At 52.8% G+C, this 5,177-nt stretch overlaps 1 pseudogene; it reads left to right on the forward strand.

Moving 5' to 3' along the window:
• The first annotated feature begins 236 nt into the window (after window positions 1–236).
• LOC122153054 lies at window positions 237–4,237 on the forward strand (annotated as a pseudogene).
• Window positions 4,238–5,177: the final 940 nt, after the last annotated feature.

Genomic DNA, 5,177 nt, shown 5'->3' on the forward strand with positions numbered 1-5,177 from the left:
CTCAAGCACATGTCCAATATGCTTAGATATAAACATTCTGAGCTAAGTGTTGTGGAGACTTGGGACAGTCTAGGAGTAGCCCAAGAACCCTTGAAGGGTGGTTTGAGAGACGGTGGACTTTTTCTTCATAGTGGAAAACAGCATGAGAAAGAAATAATGTCATACTGTGCAGCTGGGGAAGTCCTGACTGGACAACAGGATAAATGCTGTGGTGCAACACATGACCCAGGAGGAGTATGGATCAGAACAAGGCTTTGTTTTTCCAGGAAGAGCCAGAGAGCATGGTGAAATGTCAGGAAAGAAATGAAGATGCTCGGGAGGAGCAAGGTGAGAGAGCTGGGGGGATGAGGACAGCCTGCAGGGAAAGAGGCGCAGGGGATGCAACCCCAGAGGACAGCCTGTGGTGGAGATGACAGAGGGCTGTGGGAAAGCTGAAAGCCTCCAGTAAAGTCAACCCCATCACGATTTTGGCTATGGATGCTGTCCCTGACACTGATGCCTGTGAGGAGGCACAGTCCCTTGCAGCACAGGGTCCTCATGGCCTCCTTGTGGATCCTCAGGAGCCTGGGAGGTGCACATCTCCATACCCCCTACCCCAGGAAGAGCACTGAGGAATGTGGGAGGGAGAGGATCTCCCTTCCCAGGGGCTGGGGGTCGTGGCTTGGCCATTTGTTTAATGGGCTTAGGGCTTGGAACTTTGGCTTAATGCAACAAATTGAGGATTACTCAGCATCAGAGACAACTTTCCCTTTTTGTTTCCGACTTCTCATAACTGCCTTCAGATTTCTGCTCTAACAGGACACTGGGGAGGCTTTGTCAATAGTGTCCTCAGTGGATACAATTAAAGCCACAAGAAACTTTAGAGTTTGAATAAAACTTTGAATTCTTCAGAGGTTTCTTCAGCTTCTCTGTGTTTGATGTTCATGGAGTTGGCACCAAACCCTCCTGAGGGGTCATTAAAGTGCCTTGGTCTGTTGCTGTGGTGCTGAGCTGGGCCGGGCTCCTGGGCCGGAGGGAGCTCCTGGCAAGTGGGCAGCGCTGCAGAGAGACAGCTCTGCCCAGGAGCAGCTCCTCTGCAAAGCGCAGCAGGGCTGAGGGCACTGCCTGCAGGCACCCAGGGCAGAGCAGCGAGGCACACACAGCTTCAAGGCAGCCTGGGCTGGGAGGCTGCTGAGAGCTCCGAGGAGGAGAAAGCGTCAGGGCCCTGGCCACAGTAAGTCTGGGGGTGCAGGGCAATGCAGCTGCAGCTCGGGGAGGGATCTGGGGAAGGCGGCAGAGCCGCCAGGAATCTGCCTCCTGCCTAGAGGAGGAGGAGGAGGAGGAGGAGGAGGAGGATCTGCTCCCGAGCAGGGCTTCCCTGGTGCCCCCTGCGAGGGCCAGGGCATGAGGGCTGCCTTCTGGCGGGGCCGGCTGCAGGGGTGTGCAGCCGGGTGTGCAGGCAGGGGTGCCCAGGGCTGTCCTTCCCAGCAGGGTCCCTGCACCCCAGGGGGCTGTGTGCTGGGGCAGGGACTCTGCCGCCTGCCAGGGTCAGCACTCAGCCTGCCCGGGGAGCTCCCCACGGCAATGTGGGGAGAAGCTGTGGGGGGAAGGAGAGACCCCCGCCAGGGCAGGCTCCTTCTGCTCTCCAGAGGCTGCTGCTGCCTGGATCAGGGATGCTCACAGCTCCAGTTCACTCTGAGGTCTTTTGCAGAGGTTCCTTCTGAAGAAGGATATCAAGGCTGCTTTTACTTGAAATGGAAGGAACTTTTCTTTGAGATTTCTTGGTTGTCCGGGTGGGCATTGCTAAATTTTTTTCTCCACTCTAGTGGAATAACTCAGATCTCAGTTGTCTTTAGCACTCTCAGTCGCTCCTGAGCCCCTTCACCTAGAGAGCTGTCCCTGGGCCAGTGTCCTGCTACCAGGAGGGGTCTGCAGGGCAGAGCTGAGCACAGGGTGGCTGGGATGGGGGCTGGCAGCACTGACAGGGAGGAGATAAGGGGACAGAGAAGCGACTCCAGGCAGGGACAGCTCCAGGCACCAGAGTTATGGACATGAAGGGAGAGGGAGTTGCTGCCAGGAACGCTGTGGGAGGGGGGATTCGGGCACCTCCCTGCCATTCCCTGCAGTGCAGATGCCTTCCATGGAGCAACCCCCTGATCTCCCCGCTGTCCAACACAGCCTCTGCCCTCAAGGTCATGGGGCACCTTCCCAGCGGCCTCACCCTTGAAGAGGAGGAAACTACCCAATACCCAACTGCCTGTCCCTTTCTGCCTCCAAGAACACGAGCAGTGTGGTATTTCTCCATTTTCCCCCTCCTGTATCTGCTCCCCTTACTGTCATCCCTGGACTTGCTGGGATGGGGGGTGGTGGGGTTAAGCAGCAGTTTTGTGCTCAACCCTGTGGGTCCTGCTGTGCAGATGTGTCCATGGGAATAAAGTCTCCTCATAATCTGTGTGCTCAGGGCAAAACAAAGGACCCAATTCTCTCTTCAGGACACCTCCATTTTAGGACACTCAACTCTTGCTCTGAGGGGCTCGTGCTGGGCTGCAGGTTTCTCTCCAGGTGGGCAGAGCTTTCCCAGGACATCTCTGTGTTATCCAGCAGCCCCAGGGAGGAAACACCTCAGTGTTAAGGCCATGGAAATGCTGCTGGGCGTCTGCACACAGGCAGCTGCAATGAGCCCTCTGTGTCCCTGGCTGGGAAGGGAGAGCTGAGATCCTCCTCAGGTGTGATGAGAGGGGCTGAGGGCTTTGGAGAGCTGTGCTTGGAGACTGGATTCCTCTAGTCCCAGCAGTGCCCTGTTTCCATCATCCAGCTCAAAGCAGTGTCAGCACAGGGCAGATGAGACCAGGGCTGATGGACAGAGCAACTCTCCTCACTCTGAATTTCAGGACAGCCCCTTGGTCTCTCAAGAAACACAATGTTTCACTAGGACTTCAGCAGAAATGTCATCAATTTCTGCCTTAAAACCACTCCTCGTGTTGTGGTGCAACGAAAACAGTTTAAAAAACCAAATATCCCCACAGCTATGTCTTGCAGTAAGGTGAATTGGGAGCAAAAATGCTGAACATAAGTGGATTTAATCTGTGATCACCCATGCTCTGATTTATCTATGGCTGTCTGGCAGGACTGACTCGTCCAGAGCTCACAGCAGAGCCGGAGGACTTGGTTAAAAGAGAGAGGCAGTCACTGAGAGATATGAAGTAGGTTTTATCTCAGACAAGTCTACACTAACATTTCAATGTCTTTTCCTCCATGGACAGTGCCCAATGACCAGTGGAAGCAATTTTTCAACAGTAGCTCCATCACCCAGTTCCTCCTCCTGGCATTTGCAGACAGACGGGAACTGCAGCTCCTGCACTTCTGGCTCTTCCTGGGCATCTACCTGGCTGCCCTCCTGGGCAACGGCCTCATCATCACCGCCATCACCTGCGACCACCGCCTCCACACCCCCATGTACTTCTTCCTCCTCAACCTCTCCCTCCTTGACCTGGGCTCCATCTCCACCACTCTCCCCAAAGCCATGGCCAATTACCTCTGGGACACTAGTGACATCTCTTACTTGGGATGTGGTGCACAGCTCTTTTTCTTTGTCTTCTTGATAACAACAGAGTTTTATCTTCTCACTATCATGGCTTATGACCGCTACGTTGCCATCTGCCAACCCCTGCACTACGGGACCCTCCTGGGCAGCAGAGCTTGTGTCCACATGGCAGCAGCTGCCTGGGGCACTGGGCTGCTCTATTCTTTCCTGCACACTGCCAACACATTTTCCCTACCACTCTGCCATGGAAATGTGGTGGACCAGTTCTTCTGTGAAATCCCCCAGATCCTCAAGCTCTCCTGCTCAGGCTCCCACCTCAGGGAAGTTGTGACTATTGTGCTTAGTGTCTGTTTAGCTTTTGGGTGTTTTGTTTTCATTCTTTTCTCCTATGTGCAGATCTTCAGGGCCGTGCTGAGGATCCCCTCTGAGCAGAGATGGCACAAAGCCTTTTCCACGTGCCTTCCTCACCTGGCCGTGCTCTCCCTCTTTATCAGCACTTCATTTTTTGCCTACCTGAAGCCCCTCTCCATCTCTTCCCCATCCCTGGACCTGGTGGTGTCGTTTCTGTACTCGGTGGTGTCTCCAGCAATGAACCCCCTCATCTACAGCATGAGGAACCAGGAAATCAAGGATGCCCTGAGGAAACTGGTAACAGGATGAATTTCAGAAACAATAAAATATGTGTCTTCTGTAAATAACTCTAAATGTAACTGATTGCATACAGGATCTCAGTCTGTAGTTTCTAGTTGGGTCTTTTGGGATTGATTTTTTTTGTTTTCTTTGTTTTACTCTACATTATGTTCTCTGCTAAAAAGTGTGTCATTATTTTTCCCTGTTATCATTAAGTATCTATCAATCTTTTGTGTGACCCAGAGTCTGTGTAAATGAGGATCCATGCTCTCTTGTGGTTAAACAAAATAAAGGACACTGTAGAGACATGCTTTGAGATCCTTCCTCCAAGTCATTCTCTGGACCTGCCAGATCATCCCTTGTGTTGGTCTAAGATGTGAGTGGTTTTGTGCTGTGGTCAGCGTCCCACGGTGTGGCAGTCCTTTAACTGCAGGTAGAGACAAGCATTGAGCACTTCTGTGACAGAGATGGCCTTTATGACAGTGTTTCCGTCAGACAGGGGGATCTTCTCTGGGCAGTGCATGAAGGCTTAGGTCTTCTTCCAGAGTTGCTTTCAAGACCATGCCCAGGAAATATCCCAGGAGAGAAACCACCACTGAGGAGTGGAAGCGTGTGTCTGTGTGTGCAGGGTGGGGGCAAACAGCAGTGTCCTCGTACAGCCAGGCTCCTGTGAGAGACCTGAAGGAACAGCAAAGTGGGGACTAACCTGTGCCCATGTGCGCTGGGCACCCCGGGAAGCTGCCCCATGGCAATTGTCACAGACCATACAATAACAACCACCATTTACAGCACAGGCCTCTCACTGCAGCACAGAGAGGTTGTTTATCCTTCTACAGAGTGACACCAAATGGTTATGTCAGAAGTTCAACTTTGCATTTTACAAACCATAAACCTGCACATCATGTGTGTGTGTTGAAATAAATCTGAGTGAGCAGAAAATCCATCAGCTATTCCTGGGGGTGCCATGAAGGCCTGTGACACTGACTGTGTCTTGAGGTCACTTCATGTAGAGAGTCACATCCCC

This window comes from Tyto alba, unplaced genomic scaffold (genome assembly GCF_018691265.1).
Source record: "Tyto alba isolate M040663 unplaced genomic scaffold, T.alba_DEE_v4.0 Super-Scaffold_15, whole genome shotgun sequence".
Lineage (NCBI taxonomy): Eukaryota > Metazoa > Chordata > Aves > Strigiformes > Tytonidae > Tyto > Tyto alba.